General features: G+C 46.7%; 2 pseudogenes; both read left to right on the top strand.

Annotated features, from left to right (window-relative positions):
* Positions 1-2923: 2923 nt before the first annotated feature.
* Positions 2924-3043, top strand: LOC136654810 (5S ribosomal RNA; annotated as a pseudogene).
* Positions 3044-13622: 10579 nt separating this feature from the next.
* Positions 13623-13742, top strand: LOC136654564 (5S ribosomal RNA; annotated as a pseudogene).
* Positions 13743-24658: the final 10916 nt, after the last annotated feature.

The following is a 24658-nucleotide window of genomic DNA, read 5'->3' as shown; positions in this document are numbered from 1 at the left end:
AACCAGAAGTACTGCTTAATGGTGCTCTAGAGCAGGGGTGGCCAAACCCGGCCCGGGGCCCACTTGCGGCCCTCGAGGCCTCTCAATGCGGCCCTCAGGGAGCCCCTAGTCCCCAATGAGCCTCTGGCCCTCTGGAGATTTGTTGAAGTCCGCACCGGCCCAATGCAACTTCTCTCAGTGTGAGGGCGACTGTTTGACCTCTCGAGTGAGCTGTGGGACGAGGGTTCCCTCCACTGCTTGCTCTTTCACGTTTCTGATGCAGCAGCGGCAGCAAAGGAAAGGCCAGCCTTGCTTTGTGCAAGGCCTTTTATAGGCCTTGAGCTATTGCAAGATCTTCATTCATTCATATAAGTTCATCTTTAATATATTCATTTATGTAAACTTATGTACATTTATTCAAATTTTCGATGTAAATTAATTCTATTTTTTCCCTGGCCCCCAACACAGTGTCAGAGAGCTGAGGTGGCCCTCCTGCCAAAAACTTTGGACACCCCTGCTCTAGAGGCTCTGTATGCTGGGTAAGTAATCCTTGGGGGGGGGGGGACAGTGTGTTGTGGGATGTGACATGTTGCAGCACAGGGACCAGGTCCGCTACTGCTTCAATATCCATGAAGGGCTTGACTTGTATAGAAAATAACATCTTCCCAACCCCTGAGCACACTTGAAAGCTGTGTGTGAGTGGGTCCCAAGATTGCAGATGTTCACCATTCCTACTGCGTACTCAAGGAGCTGCATAATCAACACAGTGTTTTAGTCTTGAAACATCCTTGTGCACGGTACAGGGAACCCTCAACGGAACCTCAATTTAACAGGCTTTGGAAATAACGGGTGTTGTCTGCTTCATTCAAAGCCACGAAAGGACAGGAGTGCCTCTCTTTGAGATGCTTCACTTTAGAGCGCTTTGCTAATACAGCACTGTCCAATTAAATTTATTTAGTTAATTATTTCTGCACTTGTCTTGCTCTTAAGAAGTTTTCAACGGCGACGCGTATATCAGCTGAGTCCAAGCTGAATCGAGCATGTCGACTGGCACCATTTTGTTGTTGCCTACACTCAGTTGGTTTACAGCATATGTGCCTTCAACAGGAATACATGATAGTGTAAATGCAGGCATCCTCCGAGGTCCTCAGGGGATAGGTTCCTGCAGTTACCGTGGATTCTCAAAACCGCAGATAGCAGCAAACTCTACTCAAGATTGATTCCCCTCTCTTCATTTGTCAGTGCCTTGCAAAAGGAAAATTTTTCTTCATTTTGCTTTGGAACAGGAAGCAAACAGCAAAGCTCTGGACTCGTGGCTGCTAGTGAAATGCTACAGCAGGCAACAGTGAGAACACTTAACAGTAAGTCCTCTGCTGTCCACTTTCTATTAAGCATTCTCACAATCACCTCCTGTTTACAAACAAAGATAGGTGAGTCATGAGCAGGAAGGGGGCAATTTGAGAACACATGCGCTGCCTCCGACGCATCCTTGACATCACCTGGCAGGACAAAGTTCCAAACAACACAGTCCTGGAACGAGCTGGAATCCCTAGCATGTATGCACTGCTGAAACAGAGACGTCTGCGTTGGCTCGGTCATGTTGTGAGAATGGATGATGGCCGGATCCCAAAGGATCTCCTCTATGGAGAACTCGTGCAAGGAAAGCGCCCTACAGGTAGACCACAGCTGCGGTACAAGGACATCTGCAAGAGGGATCTGAAGGCCTTAGGAGTGGACCTCAACAGGTGGGAAACCCTGGCCTCTGAGCGTTCTGCTTGGAGGCAGGCTGTGCAGCATGGCCTTTCCCAGTTTGAAGAGACACTTGGCCAACAGACTGAGGCAAAGAGGCAAAGAAGGAAGGCCCATAGCCAGGGAGACAGACCAGGGACAGACTGCACTTGCTCCCGGTGTGGAAGGGATTGTCACTCCCGGATTGGCCTTTTCAGCCACACTAGACGCTGTGCCAGAACCACCATTCAGAGTGCGATACCATAGTCTTTCGAGACTGAAGGTTGCCAACTATCAGAATAAGTGAAACTGCAGTTATGGGATCAGTGAATATGGGGGAACACCTGCATGTTTTTAGGTTTTTATATGCACTAGCAAGTGGGGGGAAAGGCTATTATTTACTTTAACCCATTTCTGCCCAGCCCACAGGTGTACACATTTGACCCCGTTGCATATATGCAATGTTGGGCAGAAATGGCTTAAGGTGATATTCAGTTTATGATGGTGGTCTGGACCCTAACCCACTGAATTAGCGAGGCGTGCCTGTATATGTTTTATGCAGGTATGTGTCCATTGATTTCAATGGATTCAGATTTAATGGTCTGTCAGCATTAATGGACAATCCTTCCCCCGATTACTCTGTTAAATTGAGGGTTCACTGTGTTTGAATTATGGAGAGGAAGCAAGGGGTTTCCTAATCAAATCCAAACATTCCCCTGACTTCCTCTCCTGGTTTCATCCACATCACGCCTGTCGCTTTCTAAAAGAGTCATTGAGGACGTAATCACAAACAGTCAGAGGCCCAGCCCACCTTACAGTTGGAGCACTGCTTATGTGAAGTAGGTCAGGCTGAACCCTGGTGATGTGTCCAACGTGTCTCCCAGTGAGAAGCACAGCTGAGCAAGGCTTTCAATCTTGGTTTCTCATATCCAAGCCCAACTCTATAGTCACCACACCCAAAGCAGACCAGTAGACATAATTATATCCACCCTATTCCTCTTTGCCTTTGTGCCAGCCCCACATTTTAATGCCAAAATGTCTCCACTGGGTTTTGTTTTGTTTTCTATGAAAAAGAAAGGGCAATCAGAGGGACCATGATGAAGATCAGAATTGCAATGGGGGCAAAATACCTGGGGGTGCTCTGGGGCTGGGGCAAACCAAGGGAAGGAGCTAAGAGAAAGTTGGAGAAGGAGGACAGGTGAAGCAACCACCTCCCCATTGCAGCAACTGTTACCCTGCACATGCCTGATCTCATCTGATCTTGGAAGCTAAGCAGGGTCAGGCCTGGTTAGTACTTGGATGGGAGACCGCCTGGGAAAACCAGGTGCTGTAGGCTTATACCATAGTCTTTCGAGACTGAAGGTTGCCAGCCATTGCTGATCTCTGTGGCCTCATGATTGGGCCAACCACTTTCATCAAGTCGAGGATAGCCAGCATGGTGAAATCACCATCAGCATTGGCACAACCTTCAATGCATCAAGGGATAACCAGCACGGAGAGGAAGAATCAGATGCTGGAGATGCAGATGAGCCTTCGCTATCACCCAGCCCCATAGACTTCAAGTTAAGATTCAGGTTCATAAAGTTCATAGAGTGTATGGTGAAGAGGGTCCCCTGGAACCTATCCCATTTTCCCCATAGGCTCAATGACTTAGTATTTGCTGATTCAGTATCCACTAGGTTTTCCAGGAACCTAATCCTAGCAGATAACGAGAACAGAATGTATACAAAAGAAAGTGTTCACTGTCTGTGCTTCTTCTCTGGCCATTATTATCAAACATTTCATGTCATGGCTATTAATGAAAATAATTTTGTCATGGAGGGGTGCCAAAAATTTATGGGCCCCGGGAGCCAAATGACCTTGGTATGCCATTGCATCTAATACCAGTTTGGTTTTGAAAAAAAAGACTTCCTTATGACGAAGTTAATTGTGCAACTCAATCCAGGAGTTGAGTCTCAAGTCAGTATATATAGAAATGCATCTTTGATGACTATGGTTCACGCTTGCCTGTGGATCACATCTTTTGGAATTCACAAGTCCTTCCTCATCACATTGGAGGTGTCAAATCTTCCCATATGCTCAGAGGCACTCTCTCCTTTACTAATCCTTCACATATTCTTGGGTTGGCTGAATCTTGACATTCGGATTCATATTATCTAGTACAGCGATCCTCAAACTCACAGGGAATTTGAGATCGCAAGTAAGTCTTGGCTGGGGTGGGGGGAAGGCAGCAATGGGATCCACAGAATCACATCACTGCAAGGTTGCAGGGGCTTTATTCAAACTTACCCCTCCATGCAGCAGCCTCCTGGTAGTGCAGGAAACCCCCCAGAGCCCTGTGCAAGACTCCCCATGCCTCAAAATAATAATTAAAAAAATGCGATCACAAGCCACTTCTGGGTTGTGATCGCAAAACTGGAGGCAGGTCGCGATCGCATTTTTTAATTACTTTGAAGTGCAGGGAGATCCGCAGAGGGTTCCATGGGGCTCCCCACACCCCCAGGAGGCTGCTGCATGCACAGGTAAATTTGAATAAAGCCTCTGCGACTCCAGCAGCGACGTGATTCTGTGGATCACGTTGCCGCCCATCCCCACCCCTTAAAGTGCCAGGGGCACTTATTCTCAAGCTGGTGGGTCATGACCCACCAGTTTGAGAACCGCTGATCCAGCAGCGTTCTGCTACTTTGAATCCTCAAGCGGCAGCCACAGCTGTTGCTGCTGTCATTTGCTCAGTTCTTCTCAACGCTTGGTCCAAGGGAGAAGAGTCTAAACTTGTTCTGCAGGTGCTCGGCTGAGACTGGCTTTCCAGGTAATTAATGTTATCGGAGAAAAAGAAAAGCAAAGGGAACGGGACCCACCAATTTGGTTCCATTCATGGGGGCTTCTGGTGCCTGGAGATACAGAGAGACACATTGGCTATCACCTAATTACTGAATACTTTCTCCATTTTAGCACAGCATACATTTCCAAAAAGGAGTCCTTTGGGGCTCGAGCCAACCAGCATGATGTGCTTTCGAACCCCATTTGTTTCAAAGGGAGAAGTGCAAAATTTCAGCAGGATTCACCCCATTGTTTCACATTCTTACTGCTTAGCCAAAACAGCTCTTTCATGTGGGCAGGAATATAAAAAAGGGAAGAGATTTGGAATAGTTATTTGACATTTTTAGCACAGCTTTTCCCAAGGAAGCTCAGGGTACAGTGGTCGTCTCCTCCGTTTTAACTTCACAGCATCTGTGTCGATGCCAAGAGGTTCACAAACATCCAGTGAGCTTCAGTATGGACTGAGGATTTGAATTGGGACCTGTTTACATCTTTTCTGCTGCACTACACTGGCACTCTGGTGGCTTCCTTCCTGGTTTCAAGTCACATTTCTCAGGGCCCGAAGAAGTAACCTTTTCTCACTGGTATCTTCCATTGGTCAGCCCACTTTCTTGGGGGCTGCTCTCCAGTTTTCGAGCTTCTTTCATTCAGATAGAGCTCTAGTCAGAAACAGGAGTAGTGTCAGGACGCTGGCTGAGTAGCCATGCGCTTCAGAAGGCCCACCTCGCCAGGCCAACCCCATATCCTCAGGACTGATGGCAGTGATAGCACTCAACACACTCTCAAGGGGCAGTCAAGGGGCACTCAGGGGACCCAAGGTAAGTCTTTGCCTCAGTGCTCCCAGCAACCTGTTGCCAGCACTGTCTAGAAATAATGCAATAATTTTTTTTAAATCCTGAAATAGGTTTTGCAGTTCTGAGATTATCACAAGAGAACCTAAGAACATAAGAAGAGCCCTGCTGGATCAGGCCAAAGGCCCACCTAGTCCAGCTTTCTGTATCTCACAGTAGCCCACCAAATGCCCCAGGGAGCACACAAGACAACAGACACAATCTGCGTCCTGGTGTCCTCCCCTGTATCTGGCAATCAGAGGCAGCCTACCTCTAAAAAACCATCACAGTTGGTGGCAGGTTTCTTAATTGATTAAAAAAAAAATTGACTTATTTCATGTGTCGGATTTGTTGAACCCCACCTGAAGCTATCTTCCCCCAAGTTAGATCTTCAGTTCATTTAGCTCATAATTGTAACTGTGTACGGAACTGGCCCAAGATCTCCTGTGGCAGGCCAAATGTTGCCCTCCTTACCCAATGATGTGCCTGCTCCTCTCACTCTCCAATGGTCTAGCTTAGCACTCTCCTTCACACTTCTCCTCCCTCTCTGACCCTTTTTCAATCCAGGGAGTGGAAGGAGAAGGAGGGGTAGTGGAGGCAAGAAGGTGGACAGACAGGTGCTCCCCACCATCAATCTGCTACTGATGTAGCTGGTTCAGTTGATCCCATGGATGGGCCTGCCCTGAATGAGTAGCAGAGGCTTTTCGGGCCTTTCTTGGTCTTTATTCAAGACTTTATTCAAGGCGGTTTACATAGGCAGGCTTATTTAAATCCCCATAGGGATTTTTACAATTGAAAGAAGGTTCTATCTTTCAAGAACCACAACAGTCCAGGTGTTTCTTTCTGATCTGGCTTCACATTCTGGCCTCCATCCTCCCACGCTCAGAGCAGATGGAATAACTCAGCTCAGCTTGTCAGCTGCTTCAAGGTCGCACGGTGCCGGTGGCCTCGAACTGGCGACCTTGTGGATGTTATCTTCAGGCAAATGGAGGCTCTACCCTCTAGACCAGACCTCCTGCCCAGGTATGTCAGGTATCTGGTACCTTCTCTATGCAAAATAGATAGTCTGCCTTTGAGTTATGGTTCTCATCCTTTTGCTAACCAGCCTAAATCTGCCAGAGTAAACTAAAATACTCAACTATTTATGCTGGAGTGTCTGAAACTGGTTGTGACAGATGTCTGGATGAAACACTCCAGGATTCCTGGTTCCTGGCAAGGGGCATCTTTTCCTTGTTTATTGGGCTATGTGCCCCTGAAGGCACTGAAAATACAGACTCTGAGGTTGATACAAAGCAGGCCCTGGCCATCATGCGTATAAGCAGGCACAATTTCGCAGTGCATCTGCACTGGTTGGGGAAGAGAAGGCCTCTGAGAGCATGCAGAGTGCATTTCCACTCTCTTACCACCAGAACTGCATGTCTGAGATTAGAAGGTATGATTTCAGCAGCAGGAGATATGGTTTGCCCACATGGATGTCGGTAACCACTGATCTCTTCACCACAGTGTTTATTTTCCCAGAAGAAATGGACCCCCTCTCCTGCACCTCCACATCGCTCCACATGAACTATGCATTGGCTGTCGCAAAGATCTGCTATCACTCTTTTGTAAAGTCTGGAGTTAAATTTAATTGAGCCACACAGGAGAGCTCTCCCAGGGTTTCATTATTCTTAATGATCATGCCAGGCTGGAATCTAATGTTCACCCTCACCACAGCTAAATCCCAACTAAATACCTAGCGATCAGGTGGTGGTTTGAAAGCCATTATCTTCTTCCTAAAATGCAGGATTGCGAAGTGTTTGTTTATTGTTGCACCACCCACTGAAATGGCTATTTAGGGGGAAAAGGGTCTTGGGGAGTTCAGCAAAGCATACAAACGGGGCCCTTGAATTCAGAAGCATCTACTGTTTGAAAGAAGGATTACTTTGAGTGGTGGTGGAGGGGAACATAACAGGCTGTGATGGAGAACGAATAGCCTTCCCCATGGGAGACAGCTGCCCCTTCCCCCTAGAAACTTCATAGGAGAAATGGCGCCAACAGTGGTGAACATAAGAGACTGTTGGGGAACCAATAACCTTTTCCATGCAAGAGGGCTTTTCCCTTCCCCCTAGAAACTGCATAGGAGAAATGGCACCAATGTTGGTGAAGGGGAACATAACGGACTGTGTTGGGAACTAATAGCCTCTCCTATGGGAGAGAGATGCCCCTTACCCCTAGAACTGCATAGGAGAAAGCACTTAGAGCTTTCAACACCAGCACCCACTGTTAACAATCTCCGTGCTCATCTCAGACCTATTTGCATATCTAGCAACCAGTGCATACAGAGGTGATCAGGAATTGACACAGCTACTTGACACATTCATTAATACCAATCGACAGTGTGATGGTTTATCTCCCCTCACTTCTTTTCCTCCATATGTTGAAATTACTGTCAGACCAGGTCATGTGGTGGATTGCTTGTCTTCATCGTTTGTCACCTGAGCAGAATGCAGGGCAGGGTGAGAGCGGTCATAAAGCATCCAATCTTAACATTCAATGGCCTCATTAAATCTAGGGTATTTAAAGTCAAGTCTAAGGATTCCTCTGTGTGTGTGTGTGTGTGTGTGTGTGTGTGTGTGTGTGTTTTCCACCTTTTTATATCATCCTTCCCCCAAGGAACTCAGGGTGGTGTATATAGTCCTCACAACAACCCTGTCAGGTAGGTGAGGCTGAGAGATAGTGACTGGCCCAAGTTCACCCAGGAAGTGTCGTGGCCAAGCAGGGATTTGAACCTGGATCTTCCAGGTCAAAGTACAACTCCCAAACCACTATACCATCCTGGCTCTCAAAATGTTGCAACTTGGCTTCCTCAGAGGACATCTGTGTGCAGCCAAACCCACTCACCTCTCCTGGGTTTGGAGAGGAATAGTGGCATCTGGAAAGATGAGGGTGTGGGTCAGTAAAGGAAGGGTCAGTGAGATTGACACAGTAGGGATTTTGTCTTGTTTGGGGGGTTTCGCAGCAATTATCTGCTTGTACGTTTTGCTAAGAATCTACACTGGCCTCTTCAATTGCCCAGGCCATGTTTGTATGTCAGCTTGCCCCTTTCCTCTTCCCTTCACCATGTCCTACATCTCCCTTTTTATTTTTTAATATAATTTTTATTTTAACCCTTCAGTTACCTATTGTCAGTTGAACTTGGCTTTTATACACACAGAGAGAGAGAGAGAGAGAGAGAGACCGGAAGTGCCTGCCAGAAAAGCCCCAGCAGGCATTCTGAGTTGTGGGGAGGCAGCGTGCAGTCTGTCCACAACTCAGAAGACCTGTGGGACGCAACCTCCTATCACATTTGGGAGGGCCTCTGTGGATTCCCAAGACACAGTTTCAGAACCTATGGTGGGTCAAATTCGCAGGCTCCAAATCCATGGGTAAACAGCACCCATTGTATATAAATCCAAAATTATAGATATGGTAATTTGTTAATAGATCATATAAGTGTCAAGTTCCATGTGTAGAGAGGTGAACTTCTGTTCTACATTACATCAGCACTGAGGGTGTAGTTCAGGGGTGTCCAAAGTTTTTGGCAGGAGGGCCACATCATCTCTCTGACACTGTGTAGGGGGCCGGGGGTGGGGGAAGAATTAATTTACATCTAAAATTTGAATAAATTTACATAAGTTTACATAAATGAATATATTAAAGATGAACTTATATGAATGAATGAAGGTCTTGCAATAGCTCAAGGCCTGTAAAAGGCCTTGCACAAAGCAAGGCTGGCCTTTCCTTTGCTGCTACTACTGCATCACAGATGTGAAACAACAAGCAGTGGAGGGAACCCTCATCCCACAGCTCACGTGAGAGGTCAAATAGTCGCCCTCATGCTAAGAGCAGTTATGTTGGGCCAGTGTGGGCTCCAACAAATCTCCAGAGGGCCAGAGGCTCATTGGAGACTGGAGGTTCCCTGAGGGCCACATTGAGAGGCCTCAAGGGCCGCAAGTGGCCCCAGGGCCGGGGTTTGGGCAATCCTGGTGTAGTTAGTAGTTAGCAAATGAATGGGGGGAGTCAGGTAATCCCCAGCCAATCATACCATCTCTCTTTTCTTTTTTGTTTTACAAAGAAGAGGTCAAATTTTTAATCTTAGTGTTCTTCCCCAGACACAAAATATTTGGTATTTCAGAACTATGGTTTTTGACATTTTGGTTTCTAAAATTCCCTTTTCTGGCTGAACCCTATCTCCCCAGTTGGAGAACAGAAGGTTGACAATCCACTGGAGTTAAATTATTATATTCAGATATAATACTTAAGCTCCATCCTTCTGGATGCAATTTTGGGAACAGGAGGAAATTTAAATACAAACTACAATTCTGAGGGATTTCACACATATATTTGAAATGGAGATGGCTTCATGAGAATGTATTTGTGAATATAATTCTGCTGTTAGGAGGTTCACCTAAGTTTGTTCTTTCTTTTTGTCTGCCTCAGTTTGCAAACTCAATTCTTCTTCCCATGCAGGAGATCACCCAGATATACTTTTTTTGTTAATCAGGCTGTACACCCAACACCCCCCATTCCCACAAAACCCCCAGCCCTTCCAGGGATTGCAGCAATTGTGCAGCACCATAGCCCAGTATAGTTGGGGTTCACACTGAAGTTCCTCTCTGTGATTTCATACATATATATTTTAGGAAGACAAATAAAAGCATCTGGTTTACATTATGCTTTTAGGGAAATTGCCATTTAGGGAAAGAGACACGTTTCATGGTTTTAAAGGGGAATTTGACATATTCTTGCAGGATGATAAGTGTATTACTGGTTATTAGGCATGGTGATTTTGTAGAACCTCCATGTTCAGGGGTAGTAGATCTCAAGATACCATGTGCTGGGAGGACAACAGGGCAATTGTCTTCATGCCCTATGTGTGGATTTCCTCAGACTTATGTGGTGGTTGGTGCAGGATGCAGAATGTTAAATTTGATGGACCATTGGGCTGGATCTAACCGGACTCTTCTTCAGTTATAAAAGAAGGAGGTGTTGTGAAGGAATCTGGCTTTTCTGGAAGCAAAAACAGATAAATTCCAAGGCCTATATAAGCACGGCCATTGTGGGAAGAGAAGAAAAAGTGGACAAAATGCTGGGAAAAAATGGAATGGAGGTAGTTGCAGAGTGTCTGGGCAGGGAGCCATCTCCTTCTCTGCAGTTCCTTTGTGCATCAGAAATCAAAGGCAATAACCGGCTGAGAGGTTTATACACAACAAGCAGGGTAAAAGAGAAAACCAGTTGCTAACAAGATCGCAAGGCAGGGAGAGGAGGAGAACAGGATCCGTTGGTGCCAATTTTTTTTTAAAAGGAGAGAGAGAGAGAGAGAGAGAGAGAGAGAGAGAGAGAGATTGTTTCTAGGCTAAATATCTCCCACTGCCACATCAGCAGGAACCAAGCCCTACGCAACATACATCAAACTTCAGGACAAAAAAAAAAAACAACCTTAAAGGAAAGCAACCACAAGAAGAGAATGAGAGCCAAAGTCTCAGCAGCTGGAAACCAGATGAGGTGGACACCACAGGGAGAACAATACGAAATGAAGAACTGTAAATGCATGTGCTGGGAAGTGTGAGAGAGAGTAATTCACTCAATGAGTTGCTTTTTAGAATTTCTTTTCTTTCAAGAAAGCTGCCTAAAACTGTTCCTTGTTCGTGTGCATCTGAAAAAGGGGTGGGGGAATTCTTTACGAGATTCATAATTTGGGTTCTGATATACTGGGTCAGTCCCACTGGATAACTTGGCCTTCCATTTGAACGAAGATGAATATTTTGAAGTGGTGGCTCTTGTATTTAGCAGGAGCAACTGCTATTTAGCAAATGAGCTAAAGGGGGAGGACAGTAATGGCCAGAAAGTATCCGGAGCCCAGGTCTACCAGGCTTCCCAATGTGGAGGCCAGGGCTGTCCACGTGGTAGACCTGGCCTCCTGATCTTTCACTCCATCTTTTGCTCTCCTCCTTTGGCGTCACCCCCTGATGGTGTCACCCAGTGTGGTCTGCACCCCCTGCACCCCTAGTGATGTCACTGTGCATAAGTCATCCATGGATCCCTGTGATCGACACTAAGCCCACTCTAAGAACATAAGAAGAGCCAAAAATCTATCTAGCCCACCATCCTGCTTCCCAAAGTGGCAGAAGGTAATTACTGAAAACAATCCTGGATAATTTAACAGGACTTCCTTGACAAAGGCTGCAATCCTATGCAGATGCACCTGGAAATAAGTCTCATTCAACCCAGTGGAGCTGACTTTTGAATACTAGTGCAAAGGATTGCATGGTTATGGTCCAATCCTATGGGCCTTTCTGCTGGTGTATCACCAGCCTTTATGCTGGTCTGCACAGTGCTGCTGCTGGTGCAGTAGCCAGAAAGCAGATTGGCCAGCAGTGGGGTTCTGCCAGAGGAAGGGTGGGGATTAGGGTGAGATGGGGCAGATTGCAGCAGAAGTTGTATCTACCATAATCTGAGCCCCCCAACCCAGGCTGGACAAACCCCCACCTCTCCCAACTGGCCAGGTCCTTGGCTGGTGCGTGGGATGCAGCAGACATTATGCTGGTGGCCCTGCATCCACTGTACCATTGCTCGATAGGATTGGACCCTTAATGACAGAACATCATTTTAGATAACAAAGATCTCCAGGAATGTCTCCAGCCAATGTTGACAACCTGTATTGGAATCTCGGTAGATCTGGCAAGGAGGTAGGGTGTGGTGTCAGCAGTGGCCCCTTTAAGGGTAAGGCCTGGGCATCCAGCAGAGTGTGCTGCACAGCTGCAGCTACTTGAAGGCAATAGGACCCTCAGGCATAAAAGCACCTGAGGAAGGGAGAGTTGGGTGTGGGTAGCAGAAGGAAGAAAGCTTGAGGACAGACTGGATTAATGGACTGATTGGTGAATGGAGACTGCTAGAACAGACTGCTGGAGACACTGGAGTTTGGTGTGTGGCTGCTGTGCCCAAGACCTGCTGAGGACCAAGGGGCTTCTGTAGTGGTGGGAGGCTGCTGGCAGGAGAAAGGACTTCTGCAGGTTGAACAGGCAAGCTACCCTGGAGGTGGGGTCCAGCAGGACTGCAAGGCAGAACCAGGGTCATTCTTGGATAAAAAAAGGGGTGTTAATTAACTAAATGTGGGCATAGTTCTCCAAGCAGAGCTTGGACTGGGATCTGGCAGAACACAACCCTGCCTGCTGCTGCTGCTCCCAAGAAGGAATTGGTCTAATGTCCTCACAGCTCCTCTCATTGCTTCCACACCAATAATCACTCTGCATTTCCCAGGACAGAAACACTTAATATTCTAAATGTATATCTTTAAAATCTGAAGCTTATGGAGACATGACTTTGTGTACCTTGGCTCAACGATCTCCGACACTCTCTCTCGATACCGAGCTAAACAAACACATCCGTAAAGCAGCTACCACGTTTTCTACACTCACAAAGAAAGTCTGGTCCAACAAGAAGCTGACGGAACATACCAAGATCCAGGTCTACAGAACTTGCGTCCTGAGTACACTTCTGTACTGCAGCGAGTCATGGACTCTTCACTCACAACAGGAGAGGAAACTGAATGCTTTCCACATGCGCTGCCTCCGGCGCATTCTCGGCATCACCTGGCAGGACAAAGTTCCAAACAACACAGTCCTGGAACGAGCTAGAATCCCTAGCATGTATGAGACGCCTGCGTTGGCTCGGTCATGTTGTGAGAATGGATGATGGGCGGATCCCAAAGGATCTCCTCTATGGAGAACTCGTGCAAGGAAAGCGCCCTACAGGTAGACCACAGCTGCGATACAAGGACATCTGCAAGAGGGATCTGAAGGCCTTAGGAGTGGACCTCAACAGGTGGGAAACCCTGGCCTCTGAGAGGCCCGCTTGGAGGCAGGCTGTGCAGCATGGCCTTTCCCAGTTTGAAGAGACACTTGGCCAACAGTCTGAGGCTAAGAGGCAAAGAAGGAAGGCCCATAGCCAGGGAGACAGACCAGGGACAGACTGCACTTGCTCCCAGTGTGGAAGGGATTGTCACTCCCGAATTGGCCTTTTCAGCCACACTAGACGCTGTTCCAGAACCACCATTCAGAGCGCGATACCATAGTCTTTCGAGATTGAAGGTTGCCAACACAAACAAATGGAGACTTGAAAGGAATCTATTATTGTTCTGGGGGAAAAAAAAACTTATCAGATGTAGAGACTGGTTATAATTTTCAGTGCTATGGGCAAGGCACTCTGTACATGCTTGGAGAGGTATTTATCATTATTCAATATTCTGAAAGTTGCAATGGTTACCCTGCAGATGCCTGATCTCATCTGATCTCAGAAGCTAAGCAGGGTCAGGCCCGGTTAGTACTTGGATGGGAGACCACCTGGGAATACTGGGGGCTGTAGGCTTATACCATAGTCTTTCGAGACTGAAGGTTGCCAACCAACCATTCTGAAAGTCACACCTGATGATCAGGAAGCCCAATATCCCACTTAATTGCTGGTGTGTGAGGGTCGTGTGCGTTTATAGAGTAGGGGCAGTCCAATCCTGTGCTGTGGTCTAATCCTGCGCTCCTGTGGCAAGTGGCTGTGATGGCCCCAAAAATGGCTGCTGCTGCTGCATCCAGTGCACTCATGGCGGCAGCAGACGGCACCTTGTAAGGGAAGTAGCTCTGCAATGGTAAGGGAAGTAGCCCTGCAATGGGGCTACTTGATGGGGTGAGGGAAGAGTGTTTGTGTAGGGTAGGGGTCTCTACACTTTTCAGCCAAAGGGCCGCATCAAATAGCTGGATCAGTGTCGAGGGCTGGAAAAAATTTTTTAAATAAATACATTAGAGATGGAACTTAGATGAATGAATAAATGAATGGGCCCAAATGTCCAGGACTTCTTCAAGAATGAACACAGCCCAAGAAATAAAGCACACACTTAAATGGACCCCCATTCCCCCACCCCACAAGCACAACTCTGGTTGTCAACTGGGCCAGAGGCTCTCAGGGGAGCAGAGGCTGGCCGCGGGCCCGATAGAGGCTCGCTGCGGGCCGCACCTGGCCCCTGGGCTGGGGTTTGGAGACCCCTGGTGTAGGGCACCAAGCCCCGCATCAACACACTGGATCTGGTGGAGTAGAGCTCCACCGGACCTGCCTCCCTCCCTCCCCACTCCCTCCTCCAGGCACACCTCCTCTCCACCCTCTCCCCACCCCCTCTCCCTGCCTCCCGCCTCCCCAGAATGCCTCCTCCCCGCCTCCTCCCCGCTTACCGTGCAACCGCCGAGCAGCGGAAGCCGGGTGCCCGCCTGGCGCTAGCCCAGCGCCAGTCAGCACTGGGCTAGCACGGGTACTCGCCCGGCGGTAAGCCTTGCGAACATGCCTTACAGCACGTTTGCGACAGTGCGCACTGGCAGTAAGCCGGCACATCGAACTCAGGATTGGGCCCTTAGTCTGCACGATCTCCGTGGTACTTCTTTTGCTTATTACAAACCACACCCAAGCATTGGCCCTGGAAGCAGATTCTAAATATGAGCCCTGTCTGAGTGGAAACCTTGGTTGAAAGAACTGCACACTTGGAAGAAATTGCTTTTGTACAGACTAAAGTGGCTGAAATATTTTGAATCACTGCTTCTCCCTCATCACACACACACACAAAATCCAGAGGGAATTCTGGTCCTTACTGGAGCCTTTGCCAGAAATTTCTCTTTGTATTTCTTTTGCTTTCCCTTATATGGACTCTAGCCCTTCTTATTGGCTGCTCTTTAGCAATTGGTAGGGGAGAGATTATTTTTTTGTCCAATGGTGACCAAAAAAAAAAAATAAGGTTGAGACTTGAGTGGCAATCAATGAGCGGTGAGGAGTGATTGGACAACAGGGATTATCTCAGCCAATCAGGAATGCTTTGGGTACGTCTGGGAAGGTGCAGCGCAGAGCGATCCAGCCCTGGACCACAGGGCTTAGTCTGACTGCAAAGCGAGAGGCACTGCTTGGGGTGTTGCTGGCTTGGTTCTGTGTTGCAGTTTTTCCAGATGTTGTGGTGACTCATTCTGCAAGTCTTTGTTGTTCATTTCTTGAAATGTTAATGGAGATGCTCAATGATGGTTCTGCAAGGCAAGAAAAAAAGTATTACCTTGGCCCAATCCACTCTCCTCGTTCTCCCAGTCGTACAAAGTACATCGAATCCAAGCCCCTTCTTGGAAGGGACCTCAAAGCAGTTGATTTTCTCATCATGCCAAAGGACCTTCAGTACCTACACAAAGAAAAAAAAAAGGAGGAGGGGGAAGCATGTATGTAAAGTTTATGTGGAAAGGTGAGACCCTAAAGTGCTGAGAAAACATTTAGTAATTTGGGGGGGGGGGAAAACTCCAAGAAATGTTCCCAACCCTTTGAAGAGTTTCACAGGAGCTGTTCTTCAAAGATGAATTAAGATGAAGCTCACACAATTCCTAACTGCTTTGCAAAAATTATATCAAAAAAACATATGGCACAATAACAAAACAAACATATCATGCCACCTCTAAAAATCAATTTACACTAAACGACATTAGAGGACCCTCAGTATCTACGGGGGATCTGTTCAAGGACCTTCTGTGGTTAGAAATCCGTGGAGGGCCTGCACCGGCAAAGCGGAAGTGCCTTTTAGAAGCATCCAGGGGGGTTTCTCCTGGAGTTAGGAGTGGCCACGTGCCTCAGAAGCCCTCCTGGACGTAACTAGGGCCCAAATTCTAACCAACTTTCCAGCTCTGACACAGCACATGTCCCATTGGCACAGCTGCATCTTGCATTTGGGGGGCAGTCACAAAGGCCTCCTCAAGGTAAAGGAATGTTTGTTCCCTTACCTTGGAGCTGCATTGCCTTTACCTCAGAGCTGGAAAGTTAGTTAGGATTGTGCCCTAGAAGGCACTTCTGCTTTGCTGGATTTCATTATCCATTGAATTCAGTCCTCTGAGGTCCTCCAGCTGTGGGCTTAGAGTCTGCAGATATTCAAATATATTCAAATAAGGAGGGCTCACTCTACTTTTTAATAATGAATCAACTGCATCCTTAGTAATCAGAACAAATACATCTGTATCAGCTTAATCCTTCAGTCCAATACACACTTGCCTGGGAATAAATCTTGTTGAATATAATGGGACTTACTTCTGAGTAGACATGTCTATTAGCAATGTGTCTTTAAAATGGACGATTCTATCCCCAGAAATTCCTTGCAAAAGACATTTGCCTGTGGTCCTTCCTGATTTGCTTAAAGCACAGGTTCCCAATCTGTGGTCTGTGAGACCCTGAGAAGTGGTTTGCATGGTCTCAGGAAAAATAAATCACCTTTGTCCACTTCCAGTGACTTACCGAGGAAGCAATCTCCCATGGACAACCAAAGAGGGTGGAGACTGCCCACAGCTACAACTATTTAAGTGTCAGCTTGGATGGTCTATTCTCTGTCCCCTCTGGTAGTCTGTAGGGGAGCATTTGGGAGATAGACCACCAGAGAGGGAGGAGGCAAGACCACCCACAGCCACATGTGGTCCATGACACTTCTAATTTTTGCCTCAATGGTCTGTGGATTCCTAAAGGTTGGGAACCATTGGTTTAAAGGGACCTCAGAGGAAGGAGCTAGGTAAGGAAACATCTTAGAGGAAGACTCAGGGTGAAGAGCACCTGGAGTCTCTTTGCCATTTCCTGTAATCTACTGCATTATGAAAGCTGCATGGGCTGCATCATAAATGGGCTGACCTTGAGGAAAAGGCAGTGTTTGGGGGCTTGCAATCTCATGACGATGATCCAAGAACTCAACTACTCTCCTGATACAGTCATCAGCAAAACGATGAATGTGTTCACAGATCCCTGTAGGAAATATTCTGTTGCATTAGATCGGGGTGTCAAACTCTTTTCACGCAAAGAGCTGAACAGCATTCATGGTAGCTGCTGAGGGCTGGAAGTGACATCATCAAGCAGGAAGTGACAACATTAAGCAGGTGATGACCTGAAATAAGAGTTTCTAAGTTTCTCAGGAACTCATTAGCTGCAAATGAAGAGTAGAAAATATGTGAATCTTGAACTTATTTTCAAGATAGGGGAGAGCCCAATTATCATGTGGGCCACAGCTCAAGCAAGAAACTTATCGTTCCCTTCCTTGCCATGCTCCTCGCGTGTTGCTGTCAAACTAGGAAGTAAGTGACGTCCGATTTAAGGGAAGGGCACAAGCTCTTGCACTGTCCCATAAAATGATCCTAGATGTCTCTCACTTCTTGGTTTGATGGCCGTGCACAAGGAGCATCCAAAACAAGCATTTTGTTTTTTGTTTTTACAGCACAGAGGCAGCAGGCCCAAGACATCATCAGGTAGCATTCTGGGTCATGTGGCCCCTGGGATCATTCTTGAGGCCAAGTGAGGGTGTCACTTCAGGCAGTAGATTAGTGGTGGTTCCCACCTTCAGTCACCCACTTGCCCCCATTGCTTTTCTCCCATGAGCCCCCTTTATTAAGGATCAAGTCAGTTCCTCTATCTGCATTATTCCATTGTGGGTTCGTTGTCGTAATTAAACTAGAACAGGAGTGGCCAAACGTGCTTAACGTAACTGCTACATATAATAAACTTTATAAGCTTGAAAGCAGCAATATTTAAGAAGTATTCAAATTCTTAAATATATTAACTCACCATAAATATTTAACTTAGAGCCCAATCCTACGCATGTCTACTTAGAAGTAAGTCCCATTATAATCAATGGGCTTTGCTCCCAGGTCAGTGTAGATAGGATTGCAGCCTTACAGCCCAATCCTATCCACACTTCCTTAAGAGTAAGCCCCATTGACTCTAATGGGACTTACTTCTGAGTAGACATGCATAGGATTGGGCTCTTAGTCAATTGTCAGCTTATACCCAGTAAATAATTTTTAAGCTTGAAACATTTTATTTATCTATTATCTTAATTTTGATGCAAAAAGGAGCTCAGCCCCTTGGAATCCACAGGGTTTCCATTCCGGAAATCTCAGCAGATACCAGAATCCATGGATGATAGAATCAGCGGATTTTGGTCCCCCAAACCCTCTGAACAAGACCAAAGTTGTGCCTCCCTGGCCCTCAGAAGGCATTCTGAAACCTCTGGAAGGCCAAAAATCACAACCCACCACAAGTTCAGAACCCATGGATGATCAAATCCACAGATTCTGAATCCACAGATAATGTGGGCCGCCTGTATTTCCTACTATTTGTTGAAGAGCCACATGTGGTTTGCGAGCCATAGTTTGGCCACCCCGTACTAGCTCATGACTGCTTGATGGGACTTTCCTTTCATATATAAAGAGGACAGGAGGTCAGGGTTCACAAGGGTTATGGGAATTTTAAACTTCATATTCTGCTCTGAGCTACATGGAGGAAAAATTGGTTAAAAAGGTCGTAAACAGTATTACGTCCTTGATCGATGCAAAGTGCCTTAAATCTCTAGATGAAAACACCTTTAACTTAACCTTTTTGCTGATGTTTCGTAAGCTTGCTAGTTTCATACACAAGGTCTGTTCTCTCATCTGCATAGTTTTGCAAAATTTAGACTGTGATCCTCTGCACACTTGAATCCTATGCACGCATGGGAGGAAGTCCCATTGAACTCGGGCTGCAATCCTATGCTCACTTAACCGGAAGTAAGCCCCATTGAACTCACTGGGGCTTACTTCTGAGTAGAGAGGCATAGGAGTGTGCTGTTAGCGGACTTACTTCTGAGTAATCATGCAAGGATTGTGCTCCTAAAAGGGGGGTGGTGGTGTCAGTCTGCTGTAGAAGCCAGAGCTGGAAAAGATGGGTGTCTCAACTTCTACAACATTTTTTGTAAAAAAACCAACTTCCTGGTAAAGGACTGGCAAATCCCAGTTCTTCAGTGAGCTGCTCTCAACCCAGCCTCTGGGTAAGTTCAGCTGGCTGTGATCGCCCAACTTCCATCATCATCAGGCATTTCTGCGGTTTTGCTAAGAGATGCCACATCCCAGCTCTGAGCTGGCTGCATTTCTGTGGTTTTGGAGTTTGCAAAATAAAACATACGCTTGGTATGTCAAAGTAGGGTGGCGGGGGGGGGGGAACTCTGGTGACAGTCTTACTATTAACCCTCTGGGTGGCAGGAATGGCCTGCTGCAGAGCTGGGGTGTGGTTGGGGGGGGGGGTTTGAAGGAGGCTGCAAGTCAGGGCTGTCTCTCACTTTTCCTCTGAGCTTGCAGGCTTCCAGATGACACACAGCACTTTTGCTCTGTTTGCATTGGAAGCAGCAAGCAGAGGGGGAGGGAGATGATGTCAGAAGCATGTATGTGGATGGAGAATCAAGCCCGGAGCCCCTGTCCTGGCTTAGTCTCACAGCTCATACTGCAAGGAAACCAGAAGATGGAGCTTACAGGGCGAGAAGAAACCTTAGAGTGGGAGAAATGGGGATGTGGACAGAAAAGGGGGAGGGAAGGGACACAGAAAATGGAATGCCTGGATGGAAGAGATGGAAGGGGAGGCATTTAAAGGCTGGGACAAGCAGCCTTGGAAAAAACAGATGCTCCCATGCAGAGAAATACGATCCATGATTTTGCACTTGGAGCTGCTGTATGGGCTGGAGAAAAAAGGGGGATGGGGTGGGAGGGAGGAAATCATATCCAGGAGCCCCAGCTAATGTATGCAACCCCATGATCACAAAAGACCCCTGGGTCGCCACCTAAGCACAAATTGCTTAGGTGTGGGTCTCTGGATGTAGCAGCATGTACTACCAGATTTGGTTTTCTGGGTGAGGGCCAAAATTGGTGGCAACTGTCCTGAAATCAAAGCTCCCAGGCAAAAAAAAAAAAAACAACCAACAAAAACGCAAGGGGAAAAAACACACCAAAGCTGTTTAACACATGATGGGGCAAATAGATGTGGTGTCCTGTTCAATGTTGCAAAATCTTGGCACTCTTCAAACCAGAGCTGTGCACCAGTGCCCTGGACCCACTTTGTGTGCTGGCCATATCACCTGCCCACTGCTTCTGCCTCCTAGGGATGAAGGGACATTTCTCCAGGCTCTCGTTTCCAGGTCAATTCAGTTGCCTTGCATAACTGACATGACATCTCCAAGCCAGGCTTCTCTTGGGTGAGTCCCCCAGCTGTTGAAGGAGGGGGTCCAAATGGACCTCCCCCTCTCTCCCTCCCCCTTCCTCCTCCCCCTTCACACACATGCACACACCCACCCTATGGATTGTCTGGGAAATACCAACTCTTCAAGCTGCCCTGAAAGTAGAAAATGGTGCAGAATAAAAAGTGACACCTCATCATCACGTTCAGGACTTGGAAGGAGGAAGCACCTCTCTAAGCAATATTAACAGTGCCTTGTAGTGGTTAGTGTATCAGGCTATAACTGGAGAGTCCGAGGTTCCAATTCCCCCCCCCCCAGCCATGAAATTCACTAGCTGATCTTGGCCATTACTATGTCTCAGCCTGACCTACTTCATAGGTTTGTTGTGAGGGTAAAAAGGAGGGGCGTATATGCCCTCTTCAGCTCCCAAGAGAGATTTAAAAAATGTACATAGAAAGAGAATGACAAATTGTGACTCTGCACCTAAGTACACCCCATAGAAAGCCTACTTTCTAGACCCTTCTTTCTCTACCTGAAGATGCGGCACTTCATCAGAGCCTGTGTTATGGACCTCTGACAGTGGCATCACTAGGGGTGTGTGGAGTATACGGGCCACACCGGGTGATGCACATGGGGGGTGACACCACTATTGGCCAAAATGGTTAAAATCTTGGTATTTTCAAATAATACCATCATATTATCTGTCATTCAATGTTTAATTTTATGCAGAATGCAATGAAGCAAATATCTCTATTCTATCAAAAGTTATAGTCAAAAAACCAGCAGTAATGGGGTGATGATCACACCCACCACCAGGGACATTGCCCCTCCCACTGCATGGGAGGGGGTCCATCATGGGGGTGACACACTGACCTCCTGCACCGGGTGACAAAAACCCCTAGTGACACCACTGCCTCTGATCTTGCCTCCTGGCGCATTACATTTTGCTGGTCCCCTTTTCATCCTCTATTTGTTGCTTCTAGCACGACATCAGCACCGGTAGCCACCTAATAAGGAATAGAAAGGCAGGTTACAAATGTACTCAGTAATTTCTGTGAGGGGAAATAGCCCATCATCATTTCCAGTTCTAGACAGTTGGTGATAGTGAAGTTAAATCAGACCCCAGGGAGAGGGAAAACGATCTCTGGGTTGGTGCTTGCTGATGCTGCTCAAGAAACAACACTTCATTTTTATGCATGGTTAAAATATTTAGAATATCTCAGGCAAGAGGATTCCCTAGCTGGGAGTCTCAGCACAACATATTTGAGGTCTAGTCCGATGTCTCACAGAGACTGAAGTCCATTTTTGAGCTGTCCTTAAAGGAACAGTGCTCAAATTAAAAAAAAAAGGGGGGGGGGAGAAGCTCTGGGATTTGGGTCTGACTGAAGACAAATACTCTACAGTGGGAACTCTCCCCTACAATTCCAGGAGCTACATGTGCCTACTCTACAGGGGTGAGGGGGGTGACCACTTTGGACATGTTCAGAGGCACATTCCTCGTATGACTGTTCCAAAGACTGCCTCTGGGTATTAAAAAGAGACATGAGGTTGGAGCTTTGCTAAGGCAAACTCCAGCAGATGGGAATGCTGATGGAAGCTTTGATGTCGTTGCTTTTGAAAACTCCCCACACTGTGCTGAAACCCACCCTTTCCTGCAACGCTAGGGAGGTTGTATCTGGGTGTGCGGACTATTGTGTCTCTATTCCCAATGAGCTCGCTGACGCACTTGGCCACTCAAGATGCGGAGAAGATGCCAGGTCCTGTCTTTGCCAGAATAAACACCCCCTAAGTGCCTCCACTTTGCCCCTTGTGGTTCCTGCTGCTTCCTGTGCTGGAGTCTTTATAAGGATAGAAATGCAGGCTAAACCATTGCACCGAATTGGAAGGGAACAAAGATATAAATCGAAGAATGGATGCAGCAGAAGAAGGAATGGTGGATGGGGTGGAGGAGGGTGTATTCCACTTCCTTCATGATGCATAGTAGACATTAAGGAACGGTTAGGAACAAAGCATCTTAAAATGGACCTTCCAGTCTTTGAAAAAAAAACATAAAGGCTCAGTACATTGCGGAAATCTCTGAGAAAGTCTTTGTATGAGATGGGAGCATCTTTGCAAGTTATTTATGTAAACTAATGTTACGCAAGCTTTCTGCTGCACAATGGTATTCAAGGCAGCTCCCATGAAAAGGGGTGATCCAAAGCCAAATATTATCATAGGAGAACTTTCAGTGCGAAATTTTGGGGTTCAGGGATGTCTAAAATGTCTAAAACTTTCTGGAGTCCTAAAGAGGATAATGAAGCAGCAGACGATGGCCTGAAAGCAGCAAGTACTGCAAAAGTGTTGTAAAATGGTTGAACTCTGTGGAGGTGACATGAAGCTTAGGACTACAACACACTATTGTTGAGAAATCCCCGTCTCTAGAATTGCTCAAAGTTCCTTCTTCACTAAAACAAGAGTCTCATGGCCGATAGGTGTGACTTGCAGACACAGGGTGTCTCCCAAAAATGTACAAATTTTAATGAGCTCTAATTCTCTTTCTAATTGCAGAAAACCTGCATCACTCAAACATCTGAAGAACGTAGTTGAAGACACACGTTGGAATATATCTGCAGACCCCATAGTCAATGATGTCAGTGATGTATAGATGTCAACAAAGAACATTTCGTTGACGAAGAATTAATTTTGAGCATTTGCTCTAATTCATTAACCAATTAACTAGGTCAAGCACCTGCTTCTGGGTACACCGTATGCAGTACATTTGTGAATTATAGAATAATAAATTTGACACAATAATGTGTTGATAAACAGGCTCTTCCTTGACAACTTGTATAACTGAACTTTGTGAATATATGACTTGACATGCCACATCATGGACAATAATGGAAAACTGAAAACTGAACTTCTCTAAGAAGGGGTCAATGCAGATACCAACACTTATGGCATTTATCATCTCCTGGCAGAAACTCAGTGTGTTATCACTCTAGATATGGCAGGTACTGTCACCAAAATCCAAAGGTCAGTTATGCAACAGACCAAGGGCCCAATCCCATCCTCCTTTCAATCATGAAAGGGAGGAAGTCATGGAGGCCTCTTGAAGGTTAGGAAATGTTTGTTCCCTTTCCCTGGGGCTGCATTGGTGCTGGAAGGTTGAATAGGATTGGGCTTCTAGTTGTATAACTAGACCAGGCATCTCCAAACCCCGGCCTGGGGGCCAGATGCAGCCCGCTGCGAACCTCTGTTTGGCCTGCGGCCAGCCTCTTGTCCCCTGAAAGCCTCTGGCCCACTTGGTCAAACATGATTGGAGCTGTGCTCTGGTTGCATCTGAAGGGTGTTCTAAGGGCCAGAGAGGTTGAATGAATGAGCCCATTCATTCATATATTCACTCATCTAAGTTCCATCTCTAATTTATTTATATAAATTTTATATTTAAATTTTTTTTTTCTGGCCCTCTACACCATGCCAGGTATTTGATGTGGCCCTCTGGTCAAAAAGTTTGGAGACCCTTGAACTAGACTATGGGGGGATATTCAGGAGGAAAATCTAGCCCCAAAATAATTATTGGAGATGAATCACTTTGCAGCAACCATCTCATGTCCTAAATGAATGCGCGAATTGGATCACGACATACTGATTGCTTGAGATTTATCTAGGGACTGAAGAAGTGGCCTGTCTATCAGAACAGTGGTCTTCAATCTCGGAATATGACCATCCACCCATCCATCCAGAAATAAAACAAACAAACAAACAAAAAATGAGACTGTTGGTTCCATCCCCTATTGTTGGTCATTGTTGATCACACTAGCTCCTAGGATCCTATCTCAAACCCCTGCTGCTGTCACCAGCTACTCCTTGCCCCCATAATGTCCTCCAAGCACTGCTCACTGTAACCAAATATTCTTATTAGAGGGAGCAGAAAAAGTTACCATGAAGGCTGGCACTAGTGGAAGCTATTTTAGCACAATTGCTAAGAACCTGAGCAGGACGGGGAGACCATCTCCTGGTACCTGAAGGGGTACACTAGATGCCTCCCCTTTTACCTGGTGGTGCTCTAGGCAGTGGTCTTCAACCTTTTCCATTCCTGTAAGTTACTGTGACCCCACAACTGGGGCTTCATAGCCCCATTGTGGTCCTGACCCCAAGGTTGCAGAACACTATATCAGAACATTGGTATATGTAGCTCAGGATTCCAGCAGTGGCTTTGCCACTGTTCCTAGCTTTACCTGGTGATACAACACATTGAGCATGTGCTCTACCACTGAACAGTTAGTTT

This window comes from Tiliqua scincoides, chromosome 5 (genome assembly GCF_035046505.1).
Source record: "Tiliqua scincoides isolate rTilSci1 chromosome 5, rTilSci1.hap2, whole genome shotgun sequence".
Classification (NCBI taxonomy): Eukaryota; Metazoa; Chordata; class Lepidosauria; order Squamata; family Scincidae; genus Tiliqua; species Tiliqua scincoides.
The sequence above is the reverse complement of the archived record's forward strand: the minus strand, read 5'-3'. Positions and strand labels throughout refer to the sequence as shown.